Raw genomic sequence first — 27119 nt, 5'->3', positions numbered from 1 at the left:
TTTTTTTTTTTTTTTTTTTTTTTTTTTTTTTTTTTTCCTTTTTCCTTTTTATCGGTACCAGGGATTGAACTCACAACTGCCTGCTTACAAGGCAGGTGCTTATGCCGCTGAGCTAAATCCCTAGCCTTTCCTTTGATCTCTTGATATCACACCTAGTGATTTATCATAAGGAAATGTCTAGAAATGCATGAAAAGATTCATTTATTATTACATTTATCACAGTATCCTAAAGAGGATCCAGCTATGGGGGAATGATTCACTAAATGCTGGCATGGATGTATGATAGCATGGGATAGTCACTAAAATTCAAACTTAAAAATGTTTGCAGCACGGGAAAATGTTCATGAATAAGGTTATGTTAACAAAGGACAATACAAATTGTATGTGTCAGTCAGCTTCCCAATACTATACCAAAATGCCTGAGACAACCCACTTTGAATGGGACGTGATGTATTTTGGCTGACAGTTTTGGAGGTCCTAGGTGGTGACTGACTGACCCTTTGCTCTGGGCCTGAGGTGGACTAGCACATCATATCAGAGGCACATAGTGGCTCCAAACCACTCATATCATAAGCCAGGGAGCAAAAGAGGAGGGGGCTGGGGGCCACAATCCCCTTCAAGAGCACAAACCAGTGACCAAAGCACTTCCTTTAGCTCCTGCCTTCTTCCAAACCCACCTGTCTTCCAAACAGCACCACCACCAGCCTTTAACCCACTGGACATTCAAGATTAAACTAGGGCAAGATATGTGCAAAGAAAATGTGTCACTTTGTTTTTGAAAGTTATAAAAGTTAAAAATTCCTCAATAAACTAAAAGTAGAACTATCACATGACCCAGTATACTATTCCTTGGTAAACATTGAAAGAAATTAAAGCTAGCAATACGGGAATGCCCGTGTTTATCGTAGAACAATTCACAATCGCCAAGCATAAGGTACCAAAAATCTTGCCCTAAGTGCACTTGTTCTTGCTGAGATGAAAGTGATGATGTCTAATCACTGGGGACTCGATAGCTGTAAATGTTGCAGAGAGAGAAAGACAGACAGACAGACAGACAGAGATAGAGAACAAATAACTAACACTGAGAATAGCACAGCTCTACCTGAGGGCTTCTTTCTTCCCTGGTGTGAAGTTACTGTAATGAACACTGAGCAGGGACAACCACAACTTTACATTTTTTTATTGACTGCAAATCAAAACTGAGATGAAATAAAAACCCAAGTATAATGTCTTTTTTCTGTAAGAGGTCACATTTCTTTTTTCAAAAGAAATTCCAGCAAAGAAAAACAAAAATACTGACTTTCTAGACTAAAAAACAGATGAGGTAAAGTATTAATCACTTGTGCTTTCTAATTTTTCTTTTATAGTTGCCTGAGTATGTAAAATGGAGGTGGGGAGAAATTAGATCCTGTGGTTATTCCTTTGGTGTCTCATTCATTTCAGGTGCAAATATATTCTGCCTGTATAGTAAGTTGAATTATCTTTGGATAGCATTATATATATATTTTTTCTTTATCAATAGGATAATGTGGTCAAGCCATGTTGGCTTCAAGAAAATGTTTCCTCCACTACATGGTATCATTTCCATTAAAAAATATTTGCAGTAAGTTAAGTCAGAAATGCATTTTAGAAAGAAGGGAGACACCAGCTAGGGCCATGGTGCAATAGGCATCATCATATATTTGCACATAATGATGATAATATTTTCACTTCCATTCATTAATTTTCTCATCCATTGTGACTTGACCTAACTCTTAGATCTTCTTTCCGGTTCTAATTACTCATTTCTAATCTCCAAGAATTTATTTCACTGGGCAGGAGGCTAAGCTGGCTGACGACCAAACCCATCTCCTCTTGCCCCTATAAGCGCGGCTGAACTACATTTTTCAGTCTCCTCTGAAGAAATTAATTATGGTACTGATCAATCACATGCAAGATGCTCAGGCGTTACCCATACAAACTTCCCACAGGCAGCCTTCAGCCTCTGCTCCAACCACTGGCTGCCTGCAGGGAAGGGCAGCCACATGATGGGAGAGGCTGGACCCCTGCATGGCCACATGCGAAGCCATGTACTGTCTGGACTTCCAAGGTATCAGGACCTCTTTTGAACCTGGTGTCAATGAGGAATCAGCACTTACAGGTTAAGTCGTTGAGGTCTCTGGGTTTCTGTGTTATAACAGCTAGCTTCGCTCATACATTTCTCTTCTTCATTCTCATGGGTTTTGAAAAAGCAATAACACTGTGTTCCGATACATTATCCAACAAGACTCTATCTATTACATGAGCTGGGACAGCTTCGAGGTGTCCTAAGTTTGCTACTTTGCATGTCTTGGCAGAAATTAATTCGTGCTTTGTTGACTCTGCATGAAAGAAATCTATATGTATAAATAAACCATTTTTAAAACTTCACAAGTTGAACCATTCTTCCTTTCCATCACTTCTCTATTCATCCTAAGGCCCTGTAACTATGACATCTGTCATTTTTCATTTATAGAAATAGGGTAGATCAGAGAGCAAGAAAGATGAAATGAAATATAAAACAAATTTCTGTTTCTCCTTCTACAGCAACCACAAAAAAGAAATCAAACATCTTGCCTGGCTTTTGATTTAACCTTAGCTTTATTTACCATTTTACAAGTAAAACTGCTATTGCTTGAAGAGCCACATAATTGGACTGGTCACCTTTAAAGAAAAGGTCACCTGCACTGACAGTTCCTCCTCCTGGATTTCTTCTTCAGGGGACAGGGGTGACAGATGGATCCCTGCACATCCTATACAAGGTATGGATCCCATGTGCCCCATTTGTTTCTGAGCAAGAAGAATGGTGAAGATCGGAATAGAAGGATGAAACAAAAAAGGACTGTAAAGAAACTTCAAGCTCAGTAAAACACAGGAATGTTTCAAAAGGAAAAATTTCAACCAACGGCTCAACTAGTGCTCCCTCCTCTCCCTCAGACCAAACTTTCTTTCTTCAGAAGCAACAGCTCATAAAATTAATGTTTCTTTGGTTTTCTATTAAAAGTTGAATTTGCAACACACTCAAGAGTGGCTTCCATTTCCCTTTCTGGGTAAAACAGATGGACGCTCCAGGAGTGGGGCAGGCTGGTGGTGGCGGGGAGGCCATCCCTTTCCCCGTGTGACAGGAGGCTGACCACAACGGCGGCGGCAGCCACATTTGCTCCTGTCGCTGCGAGCATTGGGAGCACTAAAATAAATTGATTGTACCCAAAGATTTTCTCACTGTCCCTTCCCCATCAATGTAATGGGGAATTCATAACGCTGTGAGCTGCACTTACTGCCGAAATGGAACGACGGCTTCTAAAATTACTTTACTGCATACCGAGTTGTACCTGTGTTTATTAGGTTATAGGACCATATTTTGGTTTTCGTGAAGGCCATCTTTTCAGAAGCCTTAACTCTGAGTCAATTATTCTTTCGTTAAGCACCGGAATGTGAATCTCTGCTTTGGCTTAAAATTTGATTCTTTTTCCTCTGCATAAAATAGCATCACTTCTTAACTTTGCAAACATGTTCATATATCCCAAACCCAGACTAACAAATATTAGAGATCCTGAAGGTGAGTAATTAATACAAAAAAATCCAAAGAAAAGGATGAAATAGTAAAGACAGAGGACTATGTGGTTACATGGGGTATGTAACCTTCAGGCCTAAGTACACACTTACTTGGGAAAGTTTATATAACTTAGTCGGGCTTTGCAGTAAAGCAGTTTTATATTACTCATGTCTACAAGTATTTATTGACTACCTACTATGTGCAGACATTTCTTCTATGTACTGCATTTTTCCAAGGAGACTGGTCCATGCATTATGTAGAATCCATTTTTTTTTACTATTATTATGACCACTTAAAATGTATCATTATAAGTCACCTGTCATTTAATCTTTTAATATAAGGTATTACCTTTTAATATAATTTATCTTTTAATATAAGGTAACACATATATATCATAATTCCTTATATATGCAAAGTACCTAATTTTATGAAAGACTTTCCTACTATGATTATGATTTTTATATTCAATGCTAATGCAATCTTCCCATGGGGAACTGCTCAAAGACTGAGCACGGTAATTTGCCCACAATGCATGTCTTTGGTAAAGTTATTGTCTCCTTCTGTCACTCTTGTGGCTGCTAGCTAGAGTAGTGACATCCAAAACATTGGCCCTGCAGGTGAAAGAACATTCCAGAAAGTCACCTAGCAAGTATGTCGTTGAGCAGACTCTGGCTATTTCCCAGCCTACCCCTGCACGCTTAACTGCTCTGGCTTCTGTGCCTGAGGTTCCCAAGAGCTCCCAATAATGGGGAGCAGCTTCTTTTTGCACAGGACTGTTTGTCCTAGATTTCTTACAACTGACAATGCAGGTCAATCACATCACCTCAAACATTTAGGACATCCTTCCCAGAAACCCCAAGGGAGGACAGCATGGACATTTAAGCTGTTGTGAACTGTGGCAGAAGGTGCCCTTTCTCCTCATAGCTTCTGCACAGAGAGGACCCAGGGACGGCCCATGCAGGCTAAAAGCAGGGGCTTCAGAGTCAGGGCCTGGGTTTCTAATCCTGCCTAACTGTTAAGCTTGATCAATTGGCTCAGAGTTGCCCAGGAGATCAGTGGAACATACTTCTGGGTGTACCTGGGTAGGACATGGAGCGTGACTTTGGGCACTATATGTGGTCCCTTACCCTCTCCTCTCTAGCACTGTTCTCTGCTCTGCTTCCTGACTGCCATGAACTAAGCACCGGTCTCTCTGCCATGATGTTTTGCCTTGGAACCAACTGGCCATGGACTGAATTCCCTGAAACCGGAGTCAGATCAAATCTCTCCTCCTTCCAACTGTGGGTCTTGGGTGTTACATCCCAGCAACAGGAAAGGTGACTGATACAAGAACTCACTCTATGTTGTCTTGGGCTGACCACTGATTTCTCCTTTATTTTTCCATTGCAGTAAGGTAATAATGTTCATACTTATCTAGTTGGGTTATTAAAAAGATTAGTCTGATTAAAGACTAAAACACACACAGTAAAGAGAAGATGAGTGGGCCAAGGCAGGGCTCTCGTGTGGCTTCCTCAGATTAAGCAAGTTGGTGTCAAAGAGTGTGAAACTTAGCGTGGGCTTGCACTTTACCGAAATGTCCCTTTCAGGAGAGGACCAGGCTGGCCAGGTGGGCTGCTAATGGGGAAGGGCAGCCTGACCTGTGAACGGAGGCCATGCTCTGCTAACCATGCCAGGGAACCAGGCCCAGTGCCATCTGCCACCCGCTGAGATGCAGGGACCTCTCTCAAGGACCCTAGAGAGTTAAAAGCTCTCCATGGGACTCTAAGTACTGCACTCTCATCAGCTGGTAATATGCCATTGACTTCCTTGAAAGAGAAAAAAGAGAGACTTGGAAATGGAGTTGGATAGAGGCAGAAGGAAGAGGGAAGAAAAAAGACCAGAAGTTTAGCTAAAAATAAAGGGAAGTAAAAAGTTCTAAGATAATGTATATCACCCACACTTGGGAGCCAGGATGAATTATCAGCCGAGATGCAAGACTAGATCTCCACAATCATCTTTGTTCGTCCTTTGCTATCAAACCCAACACTCACCTCATTCACCCAGATAAACTGGGCGGGGGAGAAGCCACGCACTAAACAGAAACCAGACAAAGGAAGCACAGATGCATGGGGCCGTGCGGAAGGAACATCTGAACCAGAGAACAAACAGTAATGGTGCTGCCAGGAGCCTCAGCCCTCTGTGGGTCCAGCCAGCTGGGTACTTTCCCTTCCAAAAGTGTTCCATTCAAACAAACAAACAGCAATCCAGACCCCATGGCAGGCATTCACCTCAGCACAGGTGGGACCAGGAGGTTTAGAATATAAATTGGTTATCTTGAGTAGGATGCACACGATGTATTTGAAAAGTACCTGGAAAATTAATTCAGAAGGGCAATGTGCTGAATGCAGGTATGGTACATGCACACAAAAATTTGTATGTACACACTTCTCAGGGAACACGTGCCTTGATACCATTTAATAGTAAATTTATGTGATTGTATACGTGTTGTGAGTATTCTGTAAAGAATACAATACCAAGAAAATGTGTCTATTGCCAAGATAAACCAGGCTCACCCACATCCTTTGTTCTCCTTGGAGACCAGTTCTATGGAATAATACTAATGAAACATTATTTTCTCTTCAACGTATTTATTTTTCCATATGGAGGAGAGCTTTCCTCAGCAAGTTAGAAAAGTGGTACACACTCAAGCAATTCAGAAAAACAAAAAGAAAAGAGAAAGTAGAAATCTGTTATCTCACTATTCAGAGATCAGCTCTGTTAACATTACTATATATTTTCACCTAGATTTTTTTCTTTTTCTGTACCAATTTCACACAGACACAGTTCCATGTCAGTCAGCACAGACCTACCCAACTGTGCGTAATCCTCTCCAGTACTCCAATCCAGGGACGAGCAAACTTCATTTACCCAATCAAACATTACTGGATTTTTATCTGCTTTCCAATTTTCCACTGTTAGGAGCAGGAGGTAAGTTTGTCAGCAAAGCAAAATCAATGCCACATAGGACACACATGCATGAAAGAATGGTTAAGCACCACATAAATACAAGCCATTTTTATCTGTGGTATAAATGAAATAGAGCAATATATGAGGTATGGTAGAAGGACATTGTGAATGTTTACATTAAAAATTACTACCATAAAAGACCCGTCATCAACCCCTTCAGAATGCTCCCCCTGGCTTTGAATACACTTATCCCATCCTTCTAGCCACTTTCTGAAGCAGTTCTGGAAATTCCCTTTCATGAGTGTCTTTACTTGCACCGTCCTAGCTGACTTGATGTCGTGATTCCATCAAAATGTTTCCTTTTCAAGGTCATTTTGGCCTTGGGAACAACCAGAGGTTCCACATCTGGTAGATAAAGTGGAAGAAGACACACTAGGATGTTTTCCTAGGCACTAGGCAGCAGCATTCACTGTATTTTTGGTAACACTTCACGAGAGGGGCCCTCTAAAACTGCTTTAGAGGCATGTCCAAAGCAAGGGCGAGTGTTTGAGGGGAATGAATGGCAATGTGTCTTTCACTCTAATACATTTACAAATTTTAAACACTACACATTTTGACTGTACCTAGATCATACGGTGGATCACTTCCTTACAGTGACTTCTCCAAATTTTAGTCATGCTGTCTCCGGTAGAACCAAGCAGCACCTGTTCTATCAGCAGGCCCAGGATTTTCTAGTTCTTTTTTTTTTTTAAGTTATTTTTTTTTTTATTTAAGAGGAAAAAGAGAAAAACACAAAACAAACCAAAGCGGCGTAAGGGTACACGCAATACAGAACTACAAAACAAAACAAAACAAAACAAAACAAAACAAAAAAACATAACAGTAAGAAATTACCTGCTAGAAGATTACACACTATCTTCTTGAAAATAGTTCCTCAAATCACAGTATCAAAGAACACAAGGTGGACATTCAAACAGGGAGACTGCAAACAGCTGTGTTCAATGTTCCAAAAACATTGATAAAGTCAGCTATTTAACACCCCCAAACACACTTGCTGTTATATCCGTTAGAGCTCTTTTTCTTTTTTTTTTTTCCCTCTCTTTTTTACAACAAAATTTACACATCTTGGATTTTATTACTCCTTAGTGCTTATTACTTTCTTTGGGGGGGGGGGAAGAATACAGTCAAATATGGCAAAACAAAGCTGTCAGTCAATACCAAGGATAGACATAGCACATGGTGTAGAACAGAGTACAAGTTTATCAACAATGGTTATCAACGTTGTCCCTTGTTTCCTTAAAAAGAATTGTCTATCTTATTAGATATTATAAAGTTGGACAAAACAGTAGAGAACAAGACCAATAAAACTTAGGCATTGTAAACATTACAGGACTTCCAAAGAAGACAATAGTCAAACCAGAATGGGTATCTTAGTGAATCTTATTGTCTTCAAAGTAGTTGCCTATGTCTTCAAACTTGATACTATCATATAGAATGGAACAGAGTCTAATCAGTCAAAACAAGATCGTGGGAGTACTACAGGACTTCAAAACAAGTTAATAGGAAATCGAAAAGAGTTACTATTTATATATCCTAATTTTTTTGAATTTTTTCTTTAATTAAGACAAACATAAGAAATGACTAAATAATTTTTTTTGAAACAATAAGGGGGAGATTGAGATAAAACAGGACATAACAATATAACAATAGGATTTTCTAGTTCTGAGACCAAAGCAAGGCAGAAGGATAACAGCCGAGGTGAGACTTGCCAAGAACACACAGTCATTCTGCTGTGTCTACATGTCCCGCCACCACGGATTCAGCTAGCAAGAGCTCAAAAGTGTTTACAAAAATATGCACTGAACACGTGCAAGTCTGTTCTTGTCATTACTCCCTTCCCCGTTGCAATCTAGCAACTACCGATGTACCATTTGCACTAGGTGTTATAAGCAATTTAGAGGTGATCCAGAGTATGCAGGAGAATGTGCACAGCCATTTCCTGTAAGGGATTTGATCCACTCAGTATCTAGAGGAGGTCCTGGGACTCACTACCCATTGACATGAAAGGACAGCCATGACTATAGCCCTTAATTTCTCAATGTGTCTTGGCTACAAGCTCTCATGGAAACTGTTTCCAGCACCTTCCTGTGAGATAGTCTTTCTTGATACTCTGCCAACTGTCTCTCACTGCAATTATCCATCTCTCATTAATCTGAGTCTTCTTTCAGGAACTGCTTGCCAACAACTCTTGTCAAGGAGGTGTACAAGTCAGACATGGAATTCATCTGCATGGAGTGTCCAGAGGAGAAATTCAGAAACTCAATAAAGCTCTTAACTCTGTGCTCAGTTCTGCCTCGGATAGAGAAGAGCTTGTGGTGTTGGGTTACATGGAATAGACCATATGGAAGGGCACTTGGAGGGGTGACACTTAAACTGGGACCTGAGGGCTAATGGAAGACATGTGCAGACCAAGAGCTCTTTGCACAGGTGAGTGACCGGTGTCAAGACCCAAGATGGGAGAGTCACTACATCTGTGAAGGCCAGTGTGGCTGGTCAGGTGTGCAAGGGGACAGCAGCATGCGATGAGGTTAACAAGGGCGACAAGCACCTGGGACTTGCTACTTTTAAAACTGAAAGTCCCATATCCTTGACCTCTTTTGGTCCTGGGGAAAATGAACAGTTGGCTACTTTTTGAATGGAATCCTGAGCACCGAGCACTGCAAGCTGTGGAAGGGAGCGTGGGCTTAGAGTAAATTCCATGGGGAACACTTCAAGAGCTTTTACTGGGGCTTGCAGGGACGCTGGTAGAGAGCTCCATCAACTGCCCAAATCAAACATCACCTCCCGCCCTCATTCCCACACCAGCAGCCTCCTCCTGTCTACTTCCCCATCCTCTCCTTACACTCCAGTCAAGGCCCTACCAAAAGTACATGCCTTACAGCCTGGGCTCTGGAGTCAGGCTGCCCAGGTTCAAATCCCACTGGCTGGGTGACCTTCCACAACCTAGTCTCCCACTCTGAGCATCACAGGGCGGTGGTGAAGGCTGAACAACTTGATGTACATGAAGTGTTCAGACTGGTGCTTGGCACTTACCAGGCTACCCATTAATGCCAGTTCTCAGAGTCTTCATTTTAACTCTAATTCTTTAACGGCACAGATTGTTGATGGCACTAATCTAGAGCTCCCTCCCTGCTCTCCCTGTTTCTGCCACTGCCCCCCAAACTTCTCCTCTTTTCCCCATCCATTCCCATCTGTAGCCACAGGCAAATCAGATTTCTCTCACCACCTACCCCCTTCTCAAACCCGCCACAGGCTTTCATCGCTCTTGGAATAAAGTGCCAATGCTTTCCCTGGTCTTAAAGGTTGTTTGTGGCCTGACTCACAGTGGTCTCTCTCTGGTAGCTTTCACCTTTTTTTAAAAATTACTTTTGAGGTCGTGAGTTCGATCCCCGGTACCCCCTCCCCGCAAAAAGTTGCAAATGAAAAAAAAAAAAACACTTCTCTTAAAAATAAAATTGTTATGTAAAAATTATTTTTGATAATGCAAAGTGTCATTATAACATTTTGGTATGAATTTTGCTGTTAGTACTGGTCCTACCATTACTGCTAATGTTACTACTGTTAGCACCACTATTGCTACTATTGCTATCGTTATTACCGAGATTACTATTACCATTACTAGTACCAGTGCTGGTAATGCTTCTACTGCTATTTTCCAATATTGGTGGAGCCCAGAGGGCTTGTTCGTGTGAGGACGCGTGTTTTTTCCAGCTGTGTGAGAATTACAGCAATTCCGGCTTACATGCTATGTCCTCCCCACTTTGCCCTGGTTCTCTTAGCACCTCAGATCCGTATATATAATTTTCTTGTAGAACCCTCACTGTCAGCCCTGCACACTTTGTCCTGGAAGTATCCCTCAGCCTGGCTTCCCTGATCACTTCACATCTGCTTGCTTTTGTAGTCAGTGCAGAAGATAACATTTGATATCTGCACTTGCATTTCCCGGATCTCTGCCTGGCTCTTCTCCAGTTTGATGACCTGGGAAGGGTGTCACGGCAGCCACTACCTTCCCCCACCTCTACCGATGATCTCCTCGTCTCTCTTCCCTACCCTGTTCTCAACAGCAAGATGGGATGCTTCCCACTAAAGAAGTCCCCCACCCCGACTTGACATCCTTCTCCAAGAGTTAACTGCACCCATGACCCGCCAGCTCCTCAAGCCACCTCTCCACCCCTGCACACCCCTTCCCTTCTCCCTCAGACTGACTCCGTCATCCCCAGAGCCCACGGAATTCTTCTTTGTCACAGTCACCTTGTCCCCACACTGCCGCATCTGGGGATCAGGGGGCCCTCACTCAGGCTCTCTAGCAGTAGTTCTCACCCAGGCTCACTTCTGGTCTCTTTGCTATGCTTTATTCCTGTGAGTCACTCTCTAGGATTCTCAAGCACACTGATTCTCCGGTTCTTTCTTAAAGAGTTGAGACATCTTCCAGACCAGGGCCTTGGCACCCTCTGCCCCTTCTGTCTGGAACATTCTTCCTTGACACCTACCTGCCTCATTCACCCCTCACTTCCTTGAGACCTTTTATGACCACCCTCTATGAACAAGACACCCTTGGCCTAATTTCTACGCCTTTTAAAACTTTTACCCAGCCTTACTTTTCTCCATAAGACATTATTTGACCATATATATTTATCTTTTCACTGGCTACTTTTTTTCTCTCCCTTTCAGACTTTATGCTTGGTGTTTAGTAGAAGCGGTAAGTAATGACAGAATTAATGAATGACTGAATGAAGGACCTCTGTCTTGATGTCTTGAATTCATTCTTCTCTCTTTCAGATGATATTAATTATATTTTAAAACTCTGTGCCAACTTCCCTCTAAACTATTTTCTCAGATGTAAGTTTTTCAGTTCATTGAGTCTGTAATTCTATCATTTGTCTTATTTTTCTCAGTAGTTTCCAAATGCTTGAAGGTGCTGTTCCCTTAGGAATAGTTTGCGTAGTTCAAAGCCCCGACAAGTAATTCTCTGGTTTTGCTTAGTCGGCCCACTCTGGGAAAACCCATCTTTCTTTCTATTGCATACTCTGTGGGCTTCTGGATTGAATTCCAATAACACCTAGACAAAGGGAAGGAGCCACCAACAATACGAGGTGAAAGGGAGGTGTGGGAGGTCAGCACAAGTCCAGAGAGGAAAGCACGGAGGGACAAGTGACTAAATGGTGACAATCACTTCAACTTAGAAGCACAGGGTTGGGATGTAGCTCAGAGGCACGGCACCTGCCTGGCAAGTGTGAGGTCCTGGGTTCAATTCCTGGTATAAAAAAAATGCAAATCAATAATGATAATAAGGAATAGCCTTATCAGTGAATTAGAAACACTAAATTAATAAGAAGTAAAGTCTAAATATGTTTATAGAATACATTTTCCTCTATTAATAAGTTGCTTTAATAGGAATTTTCTGTAAGAATTTGTTGATCCTTCTCCCAAAGGGCTGATTGTTTGTCAAAAAGCATTTTCCAGCCAACTGTGCCAAGAGCCTAATGATACCCTCTTGAAATAAGAACTCAAGTCAAATACTTCAATAAAACTTGGAAAGAGGTTGACCCAAAACCAACAGGGTTAGCACGTGGTAAACTGGTTGACCCCACAGGTGGTATTGCACAAAGCATTGCAAATCGGTCTCTGGGTGACCGCGCGTCGTCTCCTCTCCCCTGCTCTCTGCTGCTGTGGGCAAGGCTTCTGTGTTCACCGACTTCTGTCCTGTTTACTCTCCCTGCTGCTCTGCAGAACCACAATGACAGTGCTGCACTATGAGCCTCTAAAGCCCTCGTCAAAGAACTGCACTCTCCCCAACCTTTCCATTCTTCAGAATACAAATGGAATAATTTCCAGACAGCCTTCCAAGCTCTGGCTGGAGACAATGGATCTGGGGACACAGAAAATGACACTGAAAGGGCAAGCCTGACTAAATGGGTTGATTTGAGGACACAGAGCCACTGAGACAAAAGCTTGATGCAGAAGAAAGGGTTACAGTCCAGGGACATGGAAAATCTCCAGACAGTTCCTTCAAAGGCAGAAGATGGAGGCAGATAGGATGGTAACCAAAATTGCTGCATTCAGCCAAAGGCTGGGTCCTGAGCGATACTCACCGTGTCCTTCCTGCATTAGCAGCCCGTGTGATGCTGTGCGATGGACCAGATGCCAGTAAACCTTGCTCAGTCTCCGGCCCACTTGTCTGTTTGCCCCTACAGGCCCACTAAAGCACCGCAGCTTGGCTGTAACTGATTAAGAAGCCTAATGATGATCTGAAATGTCAAGTGGTCCTCCACGTAATCACATGTATCTGGAATACTTCCCAGACAAGAGAAGATGCTCACCCCTTTGAGTCTAAGTTGGAGGATGACAGGCCAGAGCCAGTAACGACGATGAAAAGAAAGGCAAGAATCAGGTGATGATTTCACATCGTACGGAGGAACCAACCATAGAGAATCAACAAATCATACACGTTGTTGGTTTTAGTATTTTAAGTCACAGTGACAGCACCTATAGCAAATGCTGATAAAATACAGCCACACGCTATGCCATGGTTGGCCTCTTAAGAAACAATTTACCTCCATGAAATACACACTTCTGGGTCTGGCTTTCGTGGCTGTGGTACTGCAAGTCAAGAGATGAACTGTATCTTGACCTTCCATAGTAATCACTATATTTCCATTAAACTGCAATCAATCAATCAATCAATCAGTCAATAAATACACTACTACTGGGCCATGTTGTAGGCACTATAAAATGGTTCATCCTCCTTTAGTTTGTGATCTCATTGGCACTGATGTATTAATGTCCTGTGGTTACTGTGTTAAAGTACCACCCACTGGATGCTAAATGAAACCACAGCAGTGTCTGACGGTTCTGGAGGCAAGGAGTCCAAAACCAAATGGTAGCTGGATTGGCTCCTTCTGAAAACTCAAGTGAGGACATGGGCCCTGCCTTTCTCTCAGCCTCTGGTAGCCCCACGCATTCAGTCCAAGGCTTTTGATGTGTGGTGCAAGATCTCCTACCCCGTCTTCATATTGTCTTCCTCCATGCATGTTTGTGGGCATCTCCAAACTTGCTTCTTTTTATAAGGACACCACTTATGTTATTGGACTGGGGCTCAATCTCATGATTTCATTTCAACATGACTCCCACTATATAGATCCTATTCCAAAAAAGCTCATATTCCAAAGCTCTAGGGGTTAGGACTTCAACATATTTCAAGGAGGACACACTTCAACTTACAACAAGGACTTGGTCCCTTTTGGTAGGTTAGAGAAAACACAGTAGAGGGCTTCTTCCCCTTTCCAATTAACAATGAGAATTTGCACAGCTATTTCAAAGATTCTGCAAACTCAAATTTCATTTTCATTTGAAAATACATTGAAAATCCATCACATGTGCTATATCATTTATGAACACCAGGAGACAGCTTCTATTTCCAGAATAATGAGTGTTTGTTGTCCTTCTAAGCCCAGGAGTAAAACTTCTCCTGGTACTCACCTGCATATATTCAAACTTTTCTTAGTAAGCTATGACTTTTAAATGACTATAGCTTTACACTGCTTTGAATTCAAACACTGTGCTCAACTGCAGAAGAAAATGGATGCCCAATTTACCCAATCAACTCTTTGGAAACTAAATGTGTTATCTAGTCCAACAGGCATTCAACCTACTGATCATCATAGCTTATCCTATCCTATTTCAAATGTGCTCAGAACACTTGCATTAACCTATCGTTGGGAAACTTCATATAACACAAACCTATTTAATAATAAAACACTGCTTACCTCATGTAATTTATTAATCACTGTTTGAAAATGAAAAAGAGAAAGCTATGGGTATGTACCACAGAAAAGTTGAAAAATCAAAAGCAGAAACTTTGTAACTCAGGGGCCATCTGTGTAAGCCAGGAGGTTTTGGAAGTTCAAGTCCAAGGAATTCAAGGAGGATATCAGATAGACATCAGGTAGAAAGAATGACATTTCTGCAGCTGACAGGTGCAGAACCTTTGAAACCCAAATCAAGCTAGTGCAAGTGAAAAAGGGAACATTACTGTTTCATTTGGAGTATTTCTTCTTCCTTTGTTCCTCATTGTGTATTCCCCTTGCATAATTTCTCTATTTCTGTGATGATGCTGTCACAAATTGTCTCACTTTATACATTCTACTCTTCTGGGCCCCACCTCTCTGAATTACAGAAATTGAAAAGCAGAAAACTACATTTCCCAGAGGCTTTTGCAGCAAAAGGTCCCCAAGGCAGCCTAGGTTTGCCTGATAAAGGACAGGTGACCAATGAGGCAGCCATAATGAGAAAGGAGACTGATTCTTTTAGCAAACAGGAGGCAGAAATACACAGTACATCAGATCGGCTCTGGAGAGGGCTTTAGAGCCCATGCTCCATGCTGTGGGTTCTGTGCTGTGTGAGGCATTAACTGCCCAGTGTCCCTAATAGTACATGGGGTGGGTGAGCGGTTATGCCTGGCAGGTATAGCCTGTAAAGCCTACTTTTGAAGAGGTCTTGGAGATTCTGTAAACTGTCACTGACAGCAGATTCCATTTCCAGAACATACATGGATGGATTCTGGTCGTGTCTCTTGAATCCAGAGCTCTCTGAAGCTCAGGACTTATCCACACTTGGATGGCCCATCGGTCCCTCTGTCCTTGCTGATTTCAAACAAAATTCAAGTCTGCTGATTTTCTGTTTCTTTTATCAAGTGCTGTTATTTTCTGTTACCCAAACCCAAATCTGAAACTTATCCTAGATATGACTTTCATTTTCCCTTTCAAATTTCAATGAGTGACAGTCCTTCTTGCTAAATGTTCTCAGAACACATGCTTCCTATTAATTTGACGGCCCCATACCATGGCTCTGTGCCTTACTGTCTCTTGCCAAGACAAACTGTCTCTCATCTTCAGTCTGAACCCTGTCAACTCTTCTTTCACTCTGCCTCCAAAATTATATTTCACCTACCCAAATATACCCACATCATCCTTTTGATTGAATGCATTAAGTGGCCCTCCATTATTGTGGTCCTCAAGCTGAGCTAATGTCATGAATGAATGAACACAGAGGCATGCGTGGCAGAGACAAGCTGCAGATCCTTCAGATCTAGTTTTCATGAGACCATTTTCCCAATCTTTTTCCCAGTTGCAAGGTTTAGTTTTAAGTTAAACCTGAGTTTAACCCCAAGTCACTTGGGTAGGTCAGCTGCCACCTGGGTGCTCTAGGACAGATGACTCAGCAGGGATGACTCCACTCTCGCATTCTGCAGCAGCTAGGCCCAGCTTGTTCCCACAATCCAGGCAAAGTGGACAGAAAAATAGAAATGTTCAGGACATCTAGATGTCTCAGAACTGGACATGACCCATCCTTTTTTTAAACCACATTCTTTTGGCCAAAAAAAAAAAAAAATACAGTTTAGCTCAGATTCAAGGAGCAGGGAAAGAAACTCTACCTCTTAAGGAAAAGAGGCTGCAAAGTCTTGTTGCAAAGGGAGAGAGTGAGGAATCATAGACCATCTTTGCAAGTAAACTAGCAAAGTTGTTTCACCTAAGTGAATGTTTTATCTGGGCCTTGGTCTCCTCATCTGTAACCCAGGGAAAATATTATGCACCTCACATAGTCACTAAGCGTGTTAAATGAGATCACAGAGGTAAAAATCCTCAGCAGATGATTTTATACAGAGTAAGTACTCCATAGCCCTTCACTATATTTAGTTTCATGTCTCCATGACATGTTTGCCATTGTGTTCAGATAGTTGATGTAAGCCCAGGAAGTATTTGTCAAACAATTTAATCATGCACCTGCCTCTAACTACCAGCTGGATGGATGATCTCTTAACAGCTCGTTATATTTCTAAGTCCACCACACTGAGATCCTGGCCCATCTGAAATCATCCTGTCCACCCTTGACATAGAGTTCTCTTAAAATATGTCTTCCAGCTGTTCACACACAGGCCATCTTCTGTGCCTGTGTAGGGGGGCAGAAGTGCACAACTCACATCCTTTAAATGAACAAGACCAGTCTTTGCAAAAAAAAAAAAAAAAAAAAAAAAAAAAAAAAGAAGAGGGTTCATGAAACTTATGGCATTTCAAATTTCCATTTAAAACAGTCCAGAAGTCATCAAGAGTTTGTGTGTCAGCCCTTTTCCCATTACTCTAAGAAGATACTTAAAGATGGGTGATATATAAAGATGAAGTTTTCTTTAGCTCACAGTTTCAGGGCTGAAAGTCTCCATTGCATGGTGCTGGCTCTGGCAAGGTCCCCAGCTGTCTCCCAGTGAGAACACATGAGACAGAGGTCACATGGAAAAACAGTAATGGGACCAGGGAGGTCAAGCAGTGCTCTTTATACCAACCTGCCCCCTGAGTCCTTTCTGAGGTCACCACTTCCAATGAACAATGACCTCCTGCCAGGCTTACTTCTGAACGGTCCCACTACTTTTTAACATTACCACCCTGAGGACCAAGCTACTCACACATAAACCACTGGGAGACAAACCATGTCCAAATCATGGCAGTCATTCTACAGTGTCTTCTGAAGATGTGTGTGCAGGATTGGTTACACGTCCGGCTCCACAGTGCCTTCTCATACTGTCTCTGGGATTGGTATTATGACTTACATTGACCAATGGGACAGTAGCAAACTTGATACAAATAAAGACTTTAAACACTATTGCTTAAAAAATAAACATGATCACTTTGTTCAGTTTTTCCTTTTATGGATCCACACTACCACTATGAAAATATTCTGGAGTTAGCCTATTAGGAGAGTGTGAGAAATACATGGAGGAAAAGTGATTCATTGCAGATAAGGCTAGGCCTCCGGTTCATAAATGTATGAACAAGATCAGTCAAGATCAGCCACACCTGACTATATTAACACAATTCCTCCATTAGCTCATGACTTTATAAGAAATAAACAAATAGCTGTTGTTTAAAGCCGGCAAACTTGGAAATACTTTGTTATGCAGCAGTAGCTAACCAATACACATCCAAGCCATGAGTTTCACTGGCAAGACTTTTATGAGTGTCTTTTCATTTTATACTTTTAGAGGAGGAAAAACAAGGATTAACCTCAAATCAGCAATCAAGTCTGAGTGTGCATACTAGAGGCAAATATCCAGTCTACTAAGCTGAACCACATGTGTGACTTTATTTCAAATCACACAGGAGTGAGCGAGCACTCAGAGCAGTCAAGTTGCCATCTCACCTTTAACTGTTATTAAGTATGATTTGCTTAGAGACCACGTGGAGGAATATGAAACACTGACTTGGATTGGCACCAAGGAAGCTTGCTGGCTCTGTTCCCAGATCTAACATCGGATTAAAATGATGACACTTAGCAATGCTATGCCTCAATTTACCTGGAGGCTCTAGGGGGACTATTTGAGTTGAACATGAATGGGACATCCCAGAACCCTGTATAAGAATTGATGCTCTAAGTGTGCATTGTTTTAGGGTTTTAATTACATGGCATACATTCAGCTCTCTATTATCTGGCTAACGGATGGGAGCCACGACATAAAAATAATGCCTTATAACCTATACTTTTTAAAAGTCCAATATTGAATTCCATTATGGTGAAAAAATATATTGGCAGTGAAATTACCTTTCTAATTAGGTCTCATTCCGAACCACATTAATTTACATTTCCTAAGCACACGCCACCAGGGAGGGGATGCCTTGCCCACAGCTGCTCTGGAGTTACCAGCGTACAGGTGCATAATTGGGAATTGACTGCTGGCCAGATTCTCTGAGGCATCTCTTCCGTTAAGGAATAGAAACCCTGGCTTGTTCATTTTCTTGTCTAAAATAACTCTGCATTTTCCTTGTTTTTCCCCGCATCCATCTGACTCAATGCTCATGGAGCTCAAACAGCTGTTTCCCCAGGCTTCTGTGTGCCTCTGCATGTCCAACATGTAATGAGAAGTGACTGAGGTCCTGGCTCCTCTCTGGATGCCAACAAGCAAAGGATTAAAAGATGCTCTGTTCCTGCGGGACCAGTTGGAATTTTTGCATTCCCTAAATTAAATGTAAATTTCTGGAATAAATAATTTGCAAACATCTTCTGCAACATCTCAGGGGATCTATTTCCAGCTACCTCATGGGGTAATACTAAACACACACAACTAAATTAAAGTACAAATATATACAGTAAAGCCCAAGAAGAGTTCTCTCCTTCTCTCCTCCCCCCATGCATACCACACTCTGCAGATCTCAGCTTAAATGTTACGTTCAAAGAGGTTGTCTTATCAAATTAGGTCATAACTTTATAAAAACAATTGAAACATTATTATCTGTTATGTATTCACTTTCGTATTTACATAAATCTCTCCCACAAAATTCAGGATCCTTAAAAGCAACCATCACTTCTCTCATTTTCTATTGTTTCTCCAATGCTCTAGCACCAGTTGGTGTGGTAGATTAACGAATGGGCCACTTGGAACACCCAGGTGAACTGAGTCAGCGTGGTGCTGGGTGTAGAGCCCCATCTGAGAATTGTTACTAGCAGCATTAAAGGAGATCTGGAGGGGAAGATGGTGCGTTGTTGATTCTCCTGAAAAAGCTTGTCACACTGCTTTTCCTGATATGAACTCAGCTGTTCTCATCATCCAAGGAGCTCAAAGTCCTCGCTGTCTCTGAGGATGGCTGCAGTTATTTTCAGGGGAGCTGTTGTAATTACCTGGAATGTCACTTTCTGGCTCCATTGCAGATCCCTCAGCCTGCTGGCACACAGATCCTTCATCCTGCTGGCCCCGACTTTCACCACTGAACTTTGGGCCTTTCCAGTGCAGATCCTTGATACAGACTTGCCTGAGACATTGTTTTGGGCTGTAGGCCTCCAACTGGACTCATGGAGGATGCTGCCGTGGGATCCAGGCCCTCAGCTGGATTCTTTGTGTCTCTGGTGTATGGACAAATCTCTTGCACTCTTCTGCATTTGACTTTTGCGGTGAAAATTATATAATAATCCTATAAATTATGTGCCCTCTATTAAATCTATTCCCTTGCAAACCCCAACTACAATGGTTGGGCACATAGTGGACACTCAATAAAGGGAGGAGAAAATGAGTGACTGGATAACTAAGGTGTATGTTGAGGACCACTTATGATCTAGGGCTTCAAAGCAATGGATTCTGCAGCCGAAAGAGTTTCATAAACAATCAGAATGTTAACCTTGGCTCTAAAACAGGGTTTCTCAACCTTGACTCTATTGATGTTAGGAGCTGAGTACTTCTTGCCCGTGTGGGAATGCCCTGTCATTGCTGGAAGTTTAAGGACATCCTCCGGTTCTCTACCCAGCAGATGTCAGTAGTCCTGGTGCTCCATCCACGACTGCCATCCATTGTGACAAACACATCTTTAGATATCGCCGAAAGCCCCTTGGGCAAGCAGAATTTCTCCCCACACCCCTCAGTTGGAACCCACTCATCTAAGATGTGATTTTGGGATTGGGTACAAAATATTTACCAAGATGACAACAGCTATTATGAAGACACCAGGATTTGGGATGGGGTGGGGGCAGGGGAACCTGTGATGCTTTTTATGTTCTATTAAATGATTTGGCCAAACTCTATTCTTGGAACCCTAAACCTTCCAGGGGGTTGGAGAGGGTAGAGTTTAGCTTTAGAAAAGAATTTCATAATTATTAAATTTGTCAAAACATTTTAGTTACATGTGATATTCTATGTCAGAAGCCCAGCTTTCATCTTTTTTTTCCTCAAAATTACATATCCCTGTCTCTCTATTTAATAACCCCTTGAGAAGCAAATATTCTGAGGGTCGACACCTACAAGCAAGAAATCAATTATGCTGGCTTTGTGATGGGCTGCGTAGTACAAAATAAAACGGGTTGTTTTAGCAAAGCTTAATACCTGGTTTCCAAAATGAGATAACACCTCTCTGTACCTCTCACAGCTGAGGGAAAAAACGAGAAAAATGCTGCTGAAAATACTTTGTAAACAGAAAATCCATCTGCAAATATCAACTGAGTCTTTCTCGGAGCTTCCACAGCCACCTCCACCACCACTTTCCCCAGAGATTAACACCGGCACCCTCGGCCTGCCTGCGCCCCAGTAGACTTCGAGCCCCACTATGGTTCCTGTGAGATCCATTCCACAAAGTCCAATGTGCTGGGAGCTTGGTCCCCAGCATGGTGGCTTGAGCTCGTGGAACCTAGTGTAAGGTGACTTGTTCATGGGGGCTCCACCTTCATAACCAGGATTGATGCTACCTCACAGGACTGGATCAGAAGTTAACCAGTCCCTGTGAGCATGGATTACTATCAGACAAAACGACCCCACCTGCTTGGCACCTTCCGCATGAAGCTATTTCATTCTCTGCCATGTTGTGACATGGCCAGATGCCAGCATCATGCTGTCCAAACTTTCTACCCACCAGAATTCTGAGCCAAATATAACCTTCTTTCCTTTATACATTACCCAGACTCAAGTAACATGTTAAAGCATCAAAAAATAGACTAATGCAGATGTGGAGGAAGGGGGCACAGTTCTGTCCCTTTCTGTCTCTATGGCTTAGTGCAGGGCCAAGCTGAGTGGTAGGCCAAGGTTCACATATGCAGGGTACACTGTAGAATTTTTGGTGCCTCCACTCATGGTGCCATCTGCTAGGCATCACTCCTCCTCCTCATGGTAGGGATAATTCCATACACTGCACACGATCTTGCACTCTTGGTAAGACCACCCACCCATCAGCACACTGACTGTCCCATGGCCATAGACAAGGGGGGCCTACGACCGAAGACAAAGAGTCCAGATATTTCCAGAATCTGAATCATGATCAAAATGACACAAAGAGAGACCGTGACTGGAGTCCACTGATCCAATCTAAAGCTGCTTCCCATTAACTCTGACCCCACAGCTCCATAGCTGCCCTCCTCCCTCCCGTCTTTGCTGAGACGTGGTCTCATGCTTTTTCAAAGAGCTGCTCCATAAGACGCTGTTCTGTTTCCTCTGCCTTTCTAACCAGTTAGTCCCTGTGGCTCAGGCCAAAGTGCTCTCACCACCACCCCTACCCCGCCGCCTGCCTGGTTTTTTTACTCTTTCAGATTCTTCTCACCACACTCATATCAACTGCTAGATCAACAGAAGTTCTACTTTGTCATCATTTTGAATGTGTAACATGAAGCAACCACTAGGTATCTAAAACCTGTATGATAAATAAATAACTAAAATAAACCCGCCCGTTATAGTGTTCGGGGATACCTCCCCAGTTCACTGGAGACTGTTCTACTCAAACATTGCCCATCCCAGGACATGCGTACTCTCACCAGAACACGGCAATGCACAGCCTCTTTTCTGAATCTGCTGTCCAGCTGTACCTATACCTTGGCATGTTAAACACTAAAAACAACTTTGCATCCCTCTCAATTCTACCTTAGGATTTGGCAAAGCTGATCAAGGTTCTGGAGAATTCTATCCTCTTTATTAACTTTTCTGAAAGAGCTGAGAGCCCAGCTGGGCAGAGGAAGAGCGCGGCAGTGTCGTATCTCCCCCTCCGTTCCTTCTGCATGGGGAAGGTGATTACAGAGGCGCTCTGGAACTGATGGGACTGCGTCTAAGTCTGGCAATCCCTGCAGGTGGAATGTTGGATATTTTAAAAATCAACATCACCGTGGACGAATGAGAAGGAGACTTCCAAGAGTTATGTAAGCTACTGCAAACATCCAGGCGGCAGCTGTTATGTCTTGCATCTGAGAGTGAGATGTAAGTGCTGTCTTTTCCAGTGCACAGGGGCAGCTGCCACGACAAACACAGCGACCACTGGAGAGGGTGAGCTAAGACTCGAACAATTAGCTTATCCCAAGGGCTTTTCACTTAGGCAAACTCCTTTCATCAGTGTCTATTTAAGTATTGCTTCCTTCTGTGACCGTTAGCAGGTACAAATCCAATGGGAGAATAGACTATAAAATATCCCAGGGTAATGTTCCTGGGCCGAAAGCTTTACCTGTTTGTCCTTGTTCTCAAACCAGAGTTTCTCTTCTGCTTGCTAAAGCTGGGAAGAGCATGCTGGTCCTTTTTTGGGGGATAGTGTCACATTTCAGAGGAGATAAGAAACCCTCACCCTTGGGCTGCTTTTCATCACCACAGCCAGAGCCTGTGACCTTCTTGGGTCAGACACCTGCTGATGCCCCTGATTGTGCAAACTGAGGGTAAAGACATTCTCTAGGGCTGACAGCACAGTCACATTCATGGGTCTCATCATGAAGTCAGCCATGGCTGGATAGCACCAGGAGACCACATTAGTCATCTTCACAGGTCCCAGCCTGACCACGGCACTGACAGAGAGCATCTGCAGGGATGGAAAGTGCTGGTGACATAAGAATCAAGTTGAAATGCACCTCTGGGATACCTGTGAACGGCTGGGTTCCCAAAGTGGCCTCCCCAGTGCCAGGTGATGGCCACCTGGCAGTGCTAACCCCTCCCAGGTATTCGGCAGGAGCTCAAGTGAAGGGTTTCTCTAGCCCAAGCCACCCTCTCCCATCCAGGGTCGGTCTAGAGTGAGTATCCACACAGCTCAGGTAACTGACCTATTCAAGTTAACTCAGTCTGATTCAGACAGAAACCAATCAGAAAGCATAACTAACTAGGAAAGCTGGCTAAGCCACACTTTTAAACAGAGAAAAAAAAAAAAAACACCCAAAGTATATTCCATTCTGGATGCTGGCGGGGTCCTCACCTGCTCCTGAATGCCAGGCTGGCCTCCTGCTACCCTGCCTGCTGGGGACCGTGGTTCTCACTTGGCAAGGGAAATACCTCGCCTAGGTGAATGTGATCTCATCGCAAATAACAGAAAGAAACCCAGGTGAGAAGAGAGGAAGGTAGGGAAAGAAAGGGAAGGAAATTTAAAAAGCAGAAGGTGATTCATTCCATGACCCAACAAAGACTTATTTTGCCAATCAAAAGAGGCAGAGACAAGGGAGGGAGGAGGAAGAGAAAATAGGGGGGAGAAAAGAAAGGCTGAGTGGGGAGCAGAGAGAAAGAAGGAGAGACAAAAGGAAAAGGGAAGGGCAGGAAAGAGCAGGGGAAAAGGAAGAATTTAGAGGACGAAGTCTGTTGGATTGCTTTTCCACCTAACATTTGCCTTGTGCCAGGCTCAGGCATAGACTTGCTTAGAAATGTCAGTTGTGTGATTGCTTGTAGTTTTAAAGCTTTGCTTATTTTACTTTGTTCGCAGAGACAGATCTACAGGAAGGTTGTGCCCATGACCCCAGCCTCCCCCTCTCTGTCTCTCCCTCTCACCCTCCTAGGAATTGAATCTAGGGCTTTTGCACTTAGCTACACCCACAGCCCCCAATCCTTTTTCATTTTGAGACAGGATTTCACTAAATCTCGAGGTTGCCCTGGGCTGAGCTCCAATTTACCATCTTCCTGCTTCACCCTCTTCCCAGATTACTGGGTTTACAGGTATAAGGCACTGTGCCCAGTCCCAACCTCTCTAAAAAGGCGCTCCCCAAGGCAATTCTAGGCGAGGAAGCCAGGGGCTCACTGCTCAGGTCCAGAAGCGGCCCTGGATGGGTGAAGCATGGGCCCCTCCTCTGGTGTTCATGCAGTGGTAGAAGGAGCTCAGGGTTCATGACGGTCTCTGTTCTTTGGCACTTGTCCTTCAAGAGGAGGCCTCTGCCAGGAGCCGCACCATCTTCCCAGGTTCCCAAACATTTGCGCCCCCTTAGTAAATACTGATAGGAAGTCTTTGGGGGGAAGAGGAGGATTACTGCCAATGAGAGGTTTAATTTGCTGTAATCAACCCCTCTTAGTATGCAGAGTCACACAGTGTGAGTCAAAGAATTACTCTCCACCAGAAAGAATTGCTCTTTGGAGTTATGAATCTAATCATTTACTAGGCTGAGTTGGCATTCTGGGGTTTAGACAGAGCTCTCTGGAATAAAAGCCCCGAGATCAGGTTTCACATGAGATCTGAATGGGATACTTCATGGAATTTGGGGACCTGCAGACTGAAGAGGGAATGGAATGCAAATTGAGGTGCTCAGGCTCTTTCAGACACCCTGAGGCTGAAAACTTTTAGGAATGAATAAATCATGGCAGGCTTCAGGGTCTGCCCCTGTGGATGCCCCCTCCCTGACTCCATTCGCTAGGACGATTGTCAGGCCTGCCAGTCATCTCTGGTACCCCCATTCCACAGGGGAGATGTGTTTGCTCAGGGCACACTGTTTTATAATCCGCAGAGGTGGAATTTCACAACACAGGAACGCATCTGCCTTTGACATCCTCCTAAGGGGATTTATTGCTTCCAAGACAGATGTGACTAGAATCAATTATGCCTGCAAGCAGCCCCTTCCCCAAACAGCCTCTGGTTCTCTGGAATACTTTTTGCCGACTTCCTTCAACTTGTAAACTGGTGTCAGAGTGTTTCACCGTAATCTACGAAGAGCCCTTGGGGCATGGAAGTGCCAGAGATATTATACCAAGAAAGTTAAGTGGGGCGGGTACCCCTCAGCATGCATCCCACAGCACACACAGCTGCCAGTTGGGTACTAACATCATCAAATGCAGGCCTGATGGGAGGATGTACATACATGTAAATTACATTCAAATTCTGTCAACTTCCCCCTATTAATGAACTTCAGAGATAAATAAGTACATTCATTTTTCTTTGGAAATGAGGTAAGAGGAAGCAATGTTTAAAAGAGATTTTCAAAAAATGACCTGTCTTCTAGAAAACGCCCTCTATAAAGATTCTCCCCCAAAATAATGTATTTCCAGACATCACTCTTGCCATTCTCAAAATGTTGAGTTCCTTAAGCGCTGTGAAAACTTGGCAGCATCAGTCTGAGAGTGCATTTCAGAGCTGTTTTGAGCCTGGGGGAATTAGACAATGTGCTTGCATTCGACTTCCGCCAGGGATGTGGACTCCAAACCACAAATTATATTTCAAATAGTGAGTTTGGAAGAAAAGACACGGGGGTGGTATTTTTGGACTAAACTAATCAGAACAGATTTCAGCCTTTATTATTCTAGAAAGAAAAATAAACAAGGAATCTTTGAACAGTAAGAGGTTAAAAAAGACAATAGTTTTTCCAGGAACCTTTTGAGGGTTTCCTTGGGAAGTAGACCCACCCCATCTCGATTTTAAAGTACATAACTGCACGTGGGTACCTTTTATCTTAGTATCTAAACGAGAACAATCTGGTGTGTATTGATTTGGGAACAGGAGAGAATGAGATAATAAAATATTCCTACCAACCACATTATATAGGCGATTTTAATCCCCTTTTTAAAAAAGGAAAAACCATTTTCAGTACCAGTGAGGATTAAAGCTGTCAACTGAATTAGGCATTTAGGAGAAGAAATTTCTCCTTAAGCAATGGAAAACATTTTAATTGCCATTAGTGATTGCACAGATTTCTGGGGTACAGTGTGGTAATTCAAATGTATACAATATGTTGTGATCAAACTAAAGTAACTGGCATTTCTGTCTCCTTAAAAATGTATCACTTCCTATCACTTCCATGTTGGGAGCTTTTGAATTATTCTCTTTAGTTACTTATAAAATATAGAATGCATTGTAAACTCTAGACAGCACGACTTATTCCTCTCATTCAGCGGTATTCTGGTTCCTACTATCCAACTTCTCTCTAACATTTAAAATTTTCGAAGTCCAGTTCCAGGCACTGGCAAGCTCAAATGTGCTAGAAAACAAAAACAATGAATTGTTTCTTCTCTTAGATTTTGCAACCTAGCATTTGCACAATATCTTTGGGGACTCATTTAGATGGTTCCCGGGCTGGGGTGTTAGCTATAGGATTGAGTTCAGGCATTGAGGAAAGTTAATCCTTTCAAGAACAATTTGCTCTCTTTATTCAGTAAATTGCTCTAAATTTCCCTTTTACTGAGTTTGAAAATTGGCCGCTGTCACTTCAGAATGCTTCCTTTCTCTCCCGACAGCTTGGGGAGGACAGGGAAGCCGAACCGCTGCTCATAATAAGAGGGGAAGGGAGCACAGTGAATAGGAATGAAAGGCTTTGCATAATTCGGGGTATCTCAACACGGGCCTCGAGAATCCCACAGGGCCACGGGGCAGCTTCAAACATTGACAGATGAGACACACACAAAAGCATCGCCAGTTAGTCTTACTAGTACAAGATCCAGGTTTGGGGACTCATTCAAAAAATAAAACATAAAGCCTCACCACCATAGAAACAAAAGCAAAACAACACAGTTCGAAATCTTCGCTACAGAACGAACGCAGGAAACCACCGACCCTTCTGATCTCACTCCTATTTAAGAGAACACAAACTCAAACTCAGGAAGAAAGCTCCAGGAATATCTCTCTGTCTCTGTCTCTGTCTCTGTCTCTGTCTCTGTCTCTCTCTCTCTCTCTCTCACACACACACACACACACACACACACACACACACTAAAAAGAAACTACCAGGCCTCTTAAAGCACCTACCGTTTGTCTATCAGCATTTCTGGAGACAGCCACCAACATAGCCAGAACGAGGAGATAGCTTATTTTTAAATATTTCAATATAATAGCTTACTAAGGGAAACCTTCGAAAATAACAACTCTACAAT

At 42.9% G+C, this 27119-nt stretch overlaps 1 protein-coding gene across 2 annotated transcripts in view; it reads right to left on the bottom strand.

Annotated features, from left to right (window-relative positions):
- Positions 1-27119, bottom strand: part of Kazn (kazrin, periplakin interacting protein) — a 992111-nt gene that overhangs the window by 694217 nt on the left and 270775 nt on the right. The window lies entirely within an intron of this gene.

This window comes from Cavia porcellus, unplaced genomic scaffold (assembly GCF_034190915.1).
Source record: "Cavia porcellus strain 051 isolate PalLab524CR breed Dunkin Hartley unplaced genomic scaffold, mCavPor4.1 scaffold_25, whole genome shotgun sequence".
Taxonomy (NCBI): Eukaryota; Metazoa; Chordata; class Mammalia; order Rodentia; family Caviidae; genus Cavia; species Cavia porcellus.
This window is presented reverse-complemented; position numbering and strand designations above follow the sequence as displayed.